The 13,846-nt window shown below is 43.6% G+C and overlaps 1 protein-coding gene and 1 pseudogene across 2 annotated transcripts in view; one reads left to right on the top strand and one right to left on the bottom strand.

Annotated features, from left to right (window-relative positions):
- Positions 1-1,703, bottom strand: part of LOC103349690 (ankyrin repeat domain-containing protein 26) — a 151,236-nt gene extending 149,533 nt beyond the window's left edge. For both annotated transcript variants that reach the window (XM_008262412.4, XM_051855074.2), the window contains exon 1: positions 1,535-1,703. The gene's annotated coding sequence lies outside the window, so the exon portion shown is untranslated. The remainder of the gene's footprint in view (positions 1-1,534) is intronic.
- Positions 1,214-12,063, top strand: LOC138849888 (dnaJ homolog subfamily A member 3, mitochondrial pseudogene; annotated as a pseudogene).
- The last annotated feature ends 1,783 nt before the right edge of the window (positions 12,064-13,846 follow it).

Genomic DNA, 13,846 nt, shown 5'->3' with positions numbered 1-13,846 from the left:
TTTATTTTGAGAAATCAACCTACAGAATACTTGCTTTCAAGGTCTTTGTTGACATGAAAATGTTCGAATTTGTGATTTGGTTTTATTCTGGTATTTTTCTTTTTTTATATTAAAATAATGAATTTTTATTCTATAACAAACTTAGGTTTTAAAAAATATTTTGAGGTAACATATTTTAATTTACATTATAGCCAAAAATTTAATGGCTATACTGAAAAAACAGGTCAGCAGGTAGCATTATAACATATCAGGTAAAGGCAACAACCCATATGGGTCCCATATGGCTGCCAGTTCCTGGCTATTCCACTTCCAATCCAGCTCCCTGCTCATGGCCTGGGAAAGCAGCTGGAGATGGCCCAAGTGCTTGGGTCCTTGCCACCTGTGTGGGAGATCTGGATGAAGCTCCTGGTTCCTGGTTTTGGTCTGGCTGTTGTGGCATTTGGGGAGTGAACCAGCAAGTAAAAGGTCTCTCTCTCTCTGTTTCTCGCTCTGACTTTGCCTTTCAGATAAAAATAAAATAAATGTTTAAAAGCCAAATAAATAGAGTTCAACAAACAAAAAGATCATAATCCAGCAGGAAACAATAATCAAATGAAAGATGTTCAACTTTACTCATCTAAAGTACATTTTAAAGTAGTCATAAAACCATAAAAATTATACAAAAAAAACCTAGCTAATTTCTCCCAGTTAACAGGGCAACAATGAGTAAATCTTTTTTCCTAATAGAAAAGTTAAGTTCTAAATTCTTACATATTTTATTGTTTCTGGGTTTTCTGCTCTCTTTGTCTTTTCAATTGTCGGTACATTATTACTTTGTGGAAATCAATAAATTTTCATATCTAGAAAAGCAAAGTTTCTTTTCTTTTCTTTTTTTTTTTTTACCAAATTACAAACGAATGCCATCACAACAGTAAAAGTGCATGTGTAACTCCAAAATTTTAAAACCTGGATACTTTTATTTGGTTTTGGTAAAGCTGATAAACATAAAATACGAACATTTAGATAAAAACGAGTCTTGCTATCCAAGAACTCGGAGCCGGCTGCTCAGTGCAGTTCCCCCGGGGTCCGTGGGCCAAGCACATCGTCAGACAGCTGTGCAGCGATACCCGTGGACACTGGGCTTCTGTCAAATGGGTTTCAACCCAGAAGTTGACATAGTACAGCATTACTCGGACTGTACACCTCTCCACAACGTACACAACAAGGATCTTCGATGTCCACACTGAAAGCAGAACGCTACCAACACTTAATTTTTTGGTACCATCCCTCCTCAGTTGTCCTTGGGAGCAGCGAACGCTCTGGTTCAGGGTTCGCGCCTCGAGCGGACGCTCAAGCGTGGGGCCGGCAGAGCGCGGGAAGGCGCCGGCCCCTCGCCGCCCGGCTCGCAGGACCTGGGACTCGTCCAGCTCGTCTCGGTCCTCGCACCACCTCCGGGGCACCCACGCGGCCGGACGTGGTACCCCCGCCTGACCTCCATGACCACCCGCTCACCCGACCGAGCCCAGCGAAGGCTCTGAGGTGCCGCCTCACAGACCTCTCATCTCCTCAGCTCCCCACCGCCGCCTCCGGAGCCCAGCGCGGGCGCTGTGGACGCGCCCACCCGCGTCCTCACAAAGTGGGAACAGAAAAGCTCGCACTTCCAAACTCCAGCTCAGAACAACGGTCGCGCAGCAACGCTTCTAAACACAGGCGCGCGGCGCGCCTCCGCCGGCGGACACTGCGCACGCGCACAGACGCCCGGCGGCCCGGGAGCTCAGCGCGCATGTGCGTGGTTCGGGCCTCGCGGACCTCAGCGGCTGTGGGGGAGTGGGCAGCGTGTTCAAGACCTTGCGGAAGAAAAACTCGATTCTGTGGGAAAGCAGTCTTTGTACTGCACTGGGGCTAGCATAGGTGGAAGGCTATCCCCCTCTAAAATCTCAGTCTCCTTATCCCTCCGTTTTAGCTCCCTTCCCTTCACTTTGAGTCCCATCTGTCAGGTCTCCATGGGCGTTCAGCAGGGGAGTGGTTTCAGAGACCGTGTCCATATATGTCAGCAAGTGCAAACTTAGGAAGCAAAAACATTGCAAACTTTCCAAAAGAAGTAAAAGCAGGTTTCTTTAGGCCTCCGGCTCCTCCCTTTCAGCCCAGCCTTTCTGTTGTTTGCTTTACTTTTTCTTTTTTTTTCTTTTTTCTTTTTGCATTTTACCCCAAATTCAATCTTTAATCAAACCACAATATATTTTGGAGCATTGTGTAACACCTAAAACTTTTTTAAAAAATAGCTGTTCACTTGTCCCAAAAACTTCAGGTTTCAGCAGTGAGGTAAAATGTCACTTTATCTTACCTTAAGTTCATAGGTATGATTTTTCTCTTCCTGTTTTTCATTCTGTCACATTGAATGGTTTGCTCTTGCCTTAGTACTCTGCTACTTCAACTTCTTTTGCTATAAATATACATCATTTTAATACCCATTATAGTTCCAAAGTTCACCACTTTATTCATCCTTTTTTAGTAGTCTCTTGGCAGTTTACCTCTACATTAGTTTTTTTTTTTTTTTTTTTTTTAATTTATTTGACAGGTAGAGTTATAGACAGAGAGAGAGACAGAGAGAAAGGTCTTCCTTCCGTTGGTTCACCCCCAAAATGGCCGCTACGGCTGGAGCTGCGCCGATCGGAAGCCAGGAGCCAGGTGCCTCTTCCCTGTCTCCCATGCAGGTGCAGGGCCCAAGCACTTGGACCATCCTCCACTGCTTTCCCAGGCCACAGCAGAGAGCTGGACTGGAAGAGGAGCAGCTGGGACTAGAACCGGCACCCATATGGGGTGCCAGTGCTGCAGGCGGAGGATTAACCAAGTGAGCCATGGGGCCGACCCCTGTACATTAGTTAAGAGGAACTTTTAACATTATGTCAAGAATTATTAGATCTTGATTGTAATTGAGTTAGGAGAATTAATTTTAACTGGGGATCAAATCTTTTATTGTTCTCTCCAGATAAATGTTATGTCTCTCGATCTTTCTGATTATTAAAGAATAATTGATTAATTAATTTATTTATTTGAAAGAGAGAGAATCAGAGAGAGAGGAGTTTCCATCCCTCTAGTTTATTCCCCCAAATGGCTCCAACAGTCAGGGATAGAACAGGTTGAAGCCAGGCGCCAACACCTCCATCTATGTCACCCACGTGGGTAACAGGAGCACAAGCTCAAGTAATCTGATGCTTCCTCAGGTGAATTAGCAGGAAACTGGGTCAGAACAGAACAGCCAGGGCTCAAGCTGGCACTCCCATTTGAGACGCTGGTGTTGCAAGCAGTGGCTTAACACTGGCCTTTAAATCTGATTTTTTAAAAAGACAGTTTATGTATTTATTATTTAAGAATCAAAGACAAGCAGAGAAACAGAAATAGATTTCCCATGTCCTGGTTCACTCCCCAAAGGTGAGGGCTGGGCCAAGCCAATGCTGGGAGATGAGAAGTCAGTACAAGTCTCCCACATGGAGGGCAGGCACCCAGTTACTTGAACCATCACATGCTGCCTCCCAGGGTGCACCGTGGCAAGCAGCTTGAATTAAGAACAAAATCAGAGCTCAAAGCTAGGCTCTCCAGTATGTGATGCAGTCATCCTTGCTGATGACTGGCCAAATGCTTGGACCCTATAATACAGATTTCCCATGAGCTTTTTGTATACCCACCCTGTGCATGAATCTCAAAAATATATTGCACCAAAATGTGTAAATATTTAGTAGTTGGTAACCCTGTCACCCATGTGGGAGACCAGGATGGCATTCCCAGCTCCTGGCTTTGGCCTGGCCCAGACCTAGCTATTTTGGCCTTTTGCGGAATGAACAAATGGCTAAAAATATCCTCCCCCTCTGTTTCTGTTTGTCTGCCTCTCCATCTCTGTTGTTCTACCTTTCAAATAACTAAAAATTTCTAACTCTTTAACAAATTAGTGAGGACTATTTCTGAACAACATTCCAGAAATAAAAAAATTAACTTTTAAGGACCTAAAAGGAGTCATACAATTTGCTTTGCTGTGTATTTCTGATCTCAGGAGTACTTGCCTCAGAAAGTAGCCTGGCCACTGGGAGGTGGAAGAGAGAGGCAGGAGCATAAGCACAGATCTGTTAGGTTGTACTTGCATAATGCAATGCCTACAGTGCTAGTTGGTACAATGGCATAGGATGCAAGGAAAAGGGGAAACCAAGATTGCCTTAAATGTTTCAAAAGAGGTGTCTCATAAAAACTAATCCCAAGACTAATATTTAAAAATCAATGACATTTTAGTAGGCTGTCAGAAAAATTCGCCAAAGATTTAATATAGTTCCAAACAATAAATGAAATGGCATTTTGGCTGCAATAATCATTATTGTTGTGAAATTCCTATTTACACGTTTCATTTACAAAAGTATAAGCAGGGGCAGGCATTGTGCTGTAGCATTTGGAACTCAGACATTCCATACAGGGGTGGCAGCTTGAGAACTGCGTATGATCCAGCCCTCTGCTATTGCACCTGGCAAACAGTGGATTTAGGAACACTTTAGAATTCCAAAGTGAAACAAAGATCCAGGTCTCCAAGATCTTGTGGACATTACTCTTGGCTGATTTCTACATACGGAAGCATACCCAGCAGGTGGACAAGCTGCTTCTGCTTGTTCAAATCAGGTAAACAGAACAACACTGAATATTAACAGAAACCCCATAATGAAAAGTAACCTTTTGCTGCTTGTTTCATATAGACTAATTTTTAAGTTTTCTCATAAAAAGAGACTCAAGCAAGCATTTTCTGATCTCAGTCACCTAAAAAATTAAGCCATTTCTTTCAAATACGTTATTGGTAAAGAATGCTTTGAAATGAAGAAAAAAAAGTTTTCTTCCAGGATCTGCATATTTTACTTAGCTTGATACAATTTCTCATTGTTTTATTTCTCAAATTTAGAAAGAAATTCTGCCATCTGGGTAGTATTTTTTTCAGATACTAAGCAACACCAGCAGGATTCATCCATAGGATTTCTTGCCACAGACAGGAAAGTCTGCTAACATTTACAAAATATCTTGTGCTCTTCTTTCCAGCATAGAAGATGACTGAAAATTATCAGTTATGATTAGTTTTTAGTACAAACAAGAATATAAATTTTTATTCTTTTTAGCCAACATTGTAATTAATCACATTAAACTTCACTTCTAGGTTTCAAATTAAAACAATTGAACACCACTACGAATGAATAAAAGGTACTCAACTAGAAACAAATCCCACATTCCAATGTTAGTTTTAACCTGCGAGGTATAAGCTGCTGCCAGTATTCATATGTGTAAATGGAGATGGCTGAAATTAGAGGCTCTTCCCATAAGAAAAGAATTTTAGGCATGAGACCAGAGTAGTGATAAGCAAGATAGTAAGATGTAAACAAGTAGTACATCCATCAGAATGGATGGCACCTCTTCAAGAATACCCAGTCATTCAGACTGGCTAAGCAAGATAGTAAAGTTTAATGAAGAGAACATACTTGCCAGGCCGGTTAAGAACCTCAGTAAAGATCTGAGAGCCCCATTTGCGTTCAGACTGGGGATTATAAGGGTAAAGGGTCCAGTTCATTCTGCCAATTCTCCTTTCTCCCACTCCCTTCTCCCGGACAAAGAGTTTCCTGAAGTTAAATAGGTAAAATTCCTCCCGAGGTTTTCTCATCCAGTGTTTTCTGAGAGGGCAGCCTGCTTGGCACTAGGCAAACAGGATTCTCCTGGGATGCTCTTCCTGGGGAAAAGCCTGGGACCACCTGTGAAGCTGTGGGCTGGACTTTGTTATGGAAAACACTGGGCAGCTTCCAAGGCCTGCTTCCGAGAAAGCTACGTTCCTTTCTGCAGACGCTTTGTTTTCACTGGGTCCCTTTCACACAATTTCTTTATCATCCTACCTAACGTTAGCTTTAACCCAACAGGCATAACATACTGACAGTATTTATGTGTATCTGCTTGTTTTATTAAATAACAACTGGTAAATTAAATAAAAGGGGAATTTCCAAAAATGGTACTTGGTACTGAGTTACCTTAATGCTTCTATAAATAAACAACAAGGTTAAAAATAAATAAACATACATCTAAGATGGTGAAGAGAATTCCATGAAAGAGGTGAACTCTGTGATTCTTATGGTGTAAAATGTGTAAATATTTAAAATGAATATTTTAAGTCTTGTTTGCAAGTCTTTTCTGATACATAAACATGTATTTTCACACTGAGTTTCAGTTTTAAAGAAAATGTATTTGCAATTTTTTTTACATTTATTCTGTGGCTATGTTTAGCATTTGGGAAAAAATAGCTCTTAAATAGTTTTTAAGTCTGTCAATTAACAAAGACATTTTTAAATGTTATTTTCCACTGATAGATTTTTGGAAGTTTAGTCTCATCTAGCATGGTTGATTTTAAAAGACAAATAAATCCCTATACCATATGGTAATGAAATACTATACTTGCTTTTTATAACATATGGAAACAATTCCAGACAGACCCAAAGCAGACGAAAATCTGCCAAATCAAAGTAGAATTTATCTTATATATCTCAGAGCAAAGAAACTCTCAAAACTTACAATCAAAAGACCACCCACTCTTCTACCCCCATGCAAAATCCACCTCAAACACTTTAGTTTTGAGTTTCAGGGATGCCCACATAAGTCAGGTCATCCTCACCTCAATAATAAGTAAAAGTGCCTGGGAAAGTGTGCTTCTTATGCTGATAAAGTAGACAACCTCAAGTGTTAAAGAAAACAACTAGCAGCGCTAGAGGAGTAAAGCAAAAATGGGAAACCTACCAAAGTGATCTGAATTTAGAAGAAACAAAGCTGGCAGGTGAAATCAGGGAATGGGTTAAGCTACTGCCTAGGTCTCTTGCATCATATATCAGAGTGTTGGCTTGAACCCTGGCTATTCTGTTTCTAATCCAACTTCCTGCTAACATCCCTGAGAAGGCAGCAAATGATGGATCAAGTACTTGGGTCCCTGCTAACCATGTAGGATACCCAGATGGAGTTTCTGGATTTTTCTTGGCCAATCCTGGCTGTTGCAGGGATTTGAGGAATAAAGCAGCAAATGGAAGATGTTTCTCTCTCTTAAAATAACACTTTAAAAATAATTTTAAAAAGAAAGAAATTATCAGAGAGAATCCTTTTTATTCTTGCTGTGTTTGTAGGTCAGTGGTTGAACTAAACTGTTGGATTTACTAACATTAACAAACATTTATCCAAGTTTCCCCAAGAACCAAATAAAAAGACCTTTGCAGTAAAAGTGACATTGTGTTTGGGGCCAGTGTTCTGGTGTAGTGGGTTAAGCCACCGCATGCAGTGCTGGCATCCCATATGGGTGCCAATCCACTTCCGATCCAGATCCCTGCTAATGTGCCCAGGAAATCAGGAAAAAATGGCCCACGTGCTTGGACCCCTGCATCCACATAGTGGACTCCTGGCTTCCATTTGGCCCAGCCCTGGCCATTGCAGCCATTGAAGTCCCTGCAAGTACCGAAATGGAAGATCTCTTTCCCTGTCAATCAAAATGCCTACTTTTCAGGATGCACCTGTTTCATGCCAGATTTTGAGGTGGTGATGGTGGTGTGCACAATGAAATTATGAAAATTAAGCTCCCTGTGGAATGTATGTATATAAAATGTATAAAATCCTCGGTTGTCTTCATGCATGTAAAGGCACCACCCCCTACCTCATAAAAGAGGCCAGGAATGGGAAGGAGACTTCTCTTTCACCAAGGACCAAAATTGGAGGTGCTACTTAGGTTTGGTAACCCTCTACCCACTCATAACAGGTATTTCTCCATGTGGGGCAGCCCACAGTCACACATGAATGTATGCATTATCTCTCACTGTGAAATGAATCCTGTTCCTACCTGTACCTGTATCCCAATTTTATACTACACCATTGTGCATGTATTTTATTAGGATGTATTTTATTTATTTGAAAGGTAGAGTTACAGAGAGAGAAGAGAGAGAGAGAGAGATCTTCCATTCGCTGGTTCACTCTTAAAATGGTCACAACAACAGGAGCTGGGCCATGATGAAGCCAGGGCTCCTCTGTGGGTGGCAGTGCTGAAGCACTTTGGCCATGCTCCGCTGCTTCCCCAGGTGCATTAGCAGGAGGCTGGATCAGAAGCGGAGCAGCTGGGACTTTAACCAGCACTCATGTGGTATGTCAGCATTGCAGGCAGTAGCTTAACTTGCTATGCCAGTATGCTGGCCAGAAGATGAGCATTTATTAGCCTCTAGAGGCTTGAGAAATATCAAGCTTCATCTACTGTTTATTCTTAATACGTATTTTGTGTTCTGACATTTTTTCTCAGCATTGTACTAGCTATGTCTGTTTGATCAGTAATTTCATGAATTGTGTTATATTTCATGTAATGACAGTTGAAAATTTTATTATATACTCTCTGGTTTAGTATCACTTGCATCTAGCTGATGTTTCAGTTTCTAAATTCCAGACTTGACAGCTAGCACATGTACTGTCAAGTGTCTTTCCTCAGTAGTGCGTAGCCTAACAATGTCACCAGGGCGTGGGGAGGGGAAACAATGGGTAAACACTGGGCTGCAGGTGTCCATGGCTCCCAGGGTCTGCCTGAGATAGCTCTTCAGCCCTCAGCTTGGCTGTGACCTAAATTCACCAACTAAGTAAATGTTGAACTAGGGCAGGGGAGGGTGTCCTCCTCCAGTATGTCCTCAGGTCTTAAATGTCCCTGTGACCGAGTCTTGTGCTTTTTCTTTTTTTCAGATTTATTTATTTATTTGAAAGTCAGAGTTGCACAGAGAGAGAAGGTGAGGCAGAGAGAAGAGAGAGAGAGGTCCTGTCCTTTCCCTCTTGTGTACATCTCCGAAAGCTTCCGTCCCTTCCTGACTACCCCTAGCCAAGTGTCAATCTCAGGTGTTGTGAACAGGTTTTGGTTTGGAGGAATAAGCCAGCTGAGACCATGTGCTAGTGCCTTGTGTGAATGTTAGTGTGGAAGGTGAAAGGTTGGGATCCTTGACACGGTCTTCGTGTTGGATGACTCCCTCGCCCCAGGGAACTCCACAATGCTGACCCTGTCCACCACAATAAAAAGGAGGAGGGAGGCTCAAACCCTCTGCTACAATTACGTGGTCGCTTCTTCACTGCAGGATGGGTGAGCCACAAGAAGGCTCTTCTAGGAAACATCATCTCTGGGGTTCTCCGGTCAGCCAGCACAGCCCCCAGGGCTTCTCCCTCCTCCCACAAGGACTTAGGGGCACAGCGAGGCACCAGAGAACTGGAGAGGGGGTGTTCTGGAGCCTTGATGCTCTGTCCCTGGCCACTTGCCAGGGTACCCTCCACAGCCCCCGATACTTGGCAGCTGAGGAGCCTGTTGGAACTCTTTCGGCATGCTTACCTCCCACTCTGATTTCTCACCTGTGCTTGTAACCCGTCCTGGTCTCTGGAGCCATCGCTTCCTTGTTATGTTGGAGACTGGGATTACAGCACCAAATGTCGGCCCCTTAATAATCATTTAGAAAAGCCAAAAAGTACAGACAATTATAAAGGAAAAATAATGCCACTTCGTGGAGACAAACAGCTGTTCTATCCACTAGGGTAATTTTTTTTTCCGGTTTAAGCGTTTACCAAAAGTAAGAATAAATTCTTACTAATTCATGTTGTTAGTTCTCTGGTTTCACATTGATAGACTGGGATTGAATGCTATTTATTACACTGGGTACTATAGATGTCTATTTACTTGAATGTAGATCATGTCTTTTTAAAAGCTCCTTAATTAAGGGCGTGTTCACCACTAAGTAGTTACCCAATGAGCATTCCGTGAAGTAAAGTAAGTCAATCTAATCAGATGGCAGTGGACTCCTAGGCAGAACTGAAACCTAGAACCAACAGTTCAGTTTTGGTTCACAGTGGTAACCAAGAGCAAGTCAAGTTTTAGCTGCCAGGGAGTATATTTTTCTTTCAAGGTAAAATTCATACTATTTTAATTTAATTAGCTTTAGAATTTTCTATCTCTGGTGATTTTGACATGTCATAAGTGTCTGGTGAAAGAAGAAGAAAAGCCACAGAACAATTCTTATTTTACCACTTCTTTTTTTAAACATTTATTTATTTTTTACTTGAGAGTCAGAGTTACACAGAGAGAGGCGAGGCAGAGAGAGAGAGAGAGGTCTTCCATCTGATGCTTCACCCCCCAGTTGGCTACAACTGCAGGAACTGCGCCCATCTGAAGCCAGGAGCTTCTTCTGGGTCTCCCATGCAGGCACAGGGCCCAAGGACTTGGGCCATCTTCTACTGCTTCTCCAGGCCATAGCAGAGAGCTGGATCCGAAATGAAGCAGCCAGTACTAGAACCAACGCCCATATGGGATGCTGGCGCTTCAGGCCAGGGCGTTAACCTGCTGCTCCATAGCACCAGTCCCCTGTTACCACTTCTAACTTCTAGAAGTTCTAACTTTTAGAATTCTTGTTGTTTGTATAGATGTCTTATTCTCAAATATTGTTCATAATTCTGGAAAAAAATAAAACAAAAGGTACCAGGCTGCAACTAAGTGACCAGATCTGAAAGAAAAGAAGGTTTATCAATTGGTTTTGTTGGTTCCCAGGCCGATAATCCAGCAGTGTACCACACACAGGGTAGCTGGTTGCTGGTTGCTGGTAGCTGTGGTGTTCTCTGGCTGCAGCTGCAGTAGGGAGAGAGGATCGGCTGTCCAGGGAGGTTGTGGTAGCTGCAAGCTGAGTGTGGCTGCCCTCATACCTTCCCTGGGGGCTTGCGGCCCCCATGGGCACTGCTGACATTGAAACCCAGCATTGGCTTCACAGGGGCAAGAAGTGACCCTTTTATTTGTACTGCTTCCTTCCACACAAGTTCCCCCTTGGCCAAAGAAGATTATTACCAAATATGAGGGGTGCTTCAAAATGCCAGCCAGAAACATATCGAGAAAGCCTATTACAAGCACCCTGACACAAATAAGGATGACCCCAGAGCCAAGGAGAATTCTCCCAGCTGGCAGAAGCTGGGAGAAGAGGAAACAGTACAATGCCTGTGGCCCACTGGCTTTGATCCCAGGGGCGCCAGCAGCTCTGGGCAGCCCCATTGATTACCCTGATGGACTATTCAGGAAATTTTGGGGGAGTTCTCATCACCTTCACTTGGAGATTTCTAGAGTATGTTTGATCAACCTCAGGAATACATCATAGAGTTCATATTGAAACAAATTGCCAAGGGCATCAGCCAGAAATTTACTGTGAACATCATGGACATCTCCAAGTGCCACAGCGGCAAGGGGAATGAGCCTGACACCGAGGTAGGGTAACCCCACTACTGAGGCAGCTCTGGCACGAAAACCACCAACACAGGCCCTTTAGTGATGTGGTCCGTTTGTCCTTTTGTGATGTAGAGATACAGTGGCTGTGGCTCCATCATCAGAACCCTCTGTGTGATATGCAGGGGAGCAGAGAGGCCAAGCAAAAGAAGCAGGTGGCAAGCCCTTGTGTCTGCAGGATGGCCAGACTGTGAGGATGCCAGTGGGAAAATGAGGAGGAGTTTTCATCATATTCAGGGTATAGAGAAGCCCTGTGTTTTAGAATGATGGCAGAGACATCCATTCTGACCTCTCCCTTTCGGTAGTGCAGGCTATTCTTAGGGGAACAGCCAGAGCTCAAGGTCTGTATGCTGCCATCAATGTGCTGATGCTCCCTGAGAATCAGACAGACCAGGAGATTTGGCTGGCTGGGAAATGCATCCCCAGAATCAATTGCTACAGGGGCACAGATGCCTACATTTATTTCCAGAACAGAGTTTGAAAGTGGGTAAGGAGCCAGCAGCAGAGCCTGATCCTGAGCAATGCAGAGGCTAAGACAGACTTGGAGAGGGATGGTGAATGATGTCATCCACACAAGCGCTGGGAAACGTTTCATCAGAAACTGGGCCAAGAAGCAGCAGCTCCTCCCTACAGCCAGCACACCTTGGAGACAGGAAGATTACGGGCAGCAGCACTGTCTGCAGAGCTCTTCAGACTACCTGGCAACAGCAGAATTGAGTGACAACACGTTTCTCAATGGGAAGCCATTGTGGACAGACTCTGAGAAGTAAGGTGTGGCACTGAGGGTAGGTAGAAGGCCCCTCTTCACAGCTGGGTGACTTACCCTCTTCTGGCTCAGGTGCTGTAAGGCATTTGAACACTTCTTGCAGCACCAGACTCTGATTCAGAATCCAACGTTGTGGAGGCTGTCGTTACAGAACTAACTATTAACACACAATTATTCTTAGGTGTTTAAATTTTAACTGAAAAGTGATCCCTGTTAAATATAAGAGTGGGAATAAGAGAGGGAGGAGATGTACAATTTGGGACATGCTCAATCGGACTTGCCCCAAATGGTGGAGTTAGAAACGTGCCAGGGGATTCCAATACAATCCCATCAAGGTGGCATGTACCAATGCCATCTCACTAGTCCAATTTCAGTTCACAACTGATCACACTGATAGGTCTAAGAGTCAAAGGGACACACAAACAAGACTAGTGTCTGCTAATACTAACTGATAGAATGAAAAAGGGAGAGAATGATCCAACATGGGAAGTGGGATACACAGCAGACTCATAGAATGGCAGATGTCCTAAATAGCACTCTGGTCTCAGAATCAGCCCTTAAGGCATTCGGATATGGCTGAAGAGCCCATGAGAGTATTTCAGGCATGGAAAGCCAAGACACTCTGGAAAAAAAAGAAGACCTAAATGAAAGATCTCTGTGAGTGAGGTCCCAGTGGAAAGAACGGGGCCATCAAAGAAGGAGGTACCTTTCTCTGAAGGGAGGAGAAAACTTCCACTTTGACTATGACCCTGTTGGAATAAGATCAAAGTCCGCAAACTCAAAAGGCTTCCATAGCCTTGGCAACTCATGACTAGAGCCTAGGGAGATTACTGACGCCATAAACAAGAGTGTCAAATTGTTAAGTCAACAACAGGAGTCACTGTGTACTTACTTCTCATGTGGGATCTTTCCTTAGTGTGTTGTCCAATGTGAAGTAATGCTGTAACTAGTACTGAAACAGTATTTTACACTTTGTGTTTCTGTGTGGGTGCAAACTGATGAAATCTTTACTTAATATATACTAAACTGATCTTCTGTATATAAAGATAATTGAAAATGAATCTTGATGTGAATGGAATGGGAAAGGGAGCGGGAGATGGGAGGAATGCAAGTGGGAGGGAAATTATGGGGGGGAAAGCCATTGTAATCCATAAACTGTACTTTGGAAATTTGTATTTACTAAATAAAAATTAAAAAAAGAACTAAATGTCATGATTTCAGTTTAACAATGAAGCCTTCAGCTGCACCCAGTTGTGAAGAGTTAATTTCACTCTCAGCAAACCTCTGGGAGTTTCTGGAATGAATCCTTCCCAACCGGTTGCCTTCACCAGGAGCCTGGGGCTGGCATGCCCACCAGCACCTTCCTGCCCAGACAGGCTTTGCTAGGTGAAGGTTGCTGCCATTCCCAAAGGTACCCAGCTGCTGGAGAGACCCTGCCATCTCCATTCCTGACCGCATGGGTGGAGGTGCTTGTCAGGGCAGGCAGTCCTTCCTCTGACTCCACCCAGGACAGCCACTTGTCCCCACCTGTTGAGTTCTGTTGTCCTCGGCGGATGTGGTAGCACCTGACCTGCTGAGCCATAGTACTGTGGCTCTGCCAGGCAGACTTCAACCACAGCCAGAACTGAGTTCTCCCCACCTACACTGTTGATGTGTTTTATCCAAAGTATGTTTAAATTATTCAATGCTAGGAACATGGATGTGCCTGGGTAAATGTTCAGAAAGGAAAATACCATGTAAGCAGTTGACCATTCGGCTAGAGCACCTGACCCTCAGCCTCTACAGTA

This window comes from Oryctolagus cuniculus, chromosome 5 (assembly GCF_964237555.1).
Source record: "Oryctolagus cuniculus chromosome 5, mOryCun1.1, whole genome shotgun sequence".
Lineage (NCBI taxonomy): Eukaryota > Metazoa > Chordata > Mammalia > Lagomorpha > Leporidae > Oryctolagus > Oryctolagus cuniculus.
The sequence above is the reverse complement of the archived record's forward strand: the minus strand, read 5'-3'. Positions and strand labels throughout refer to the sequence as shown.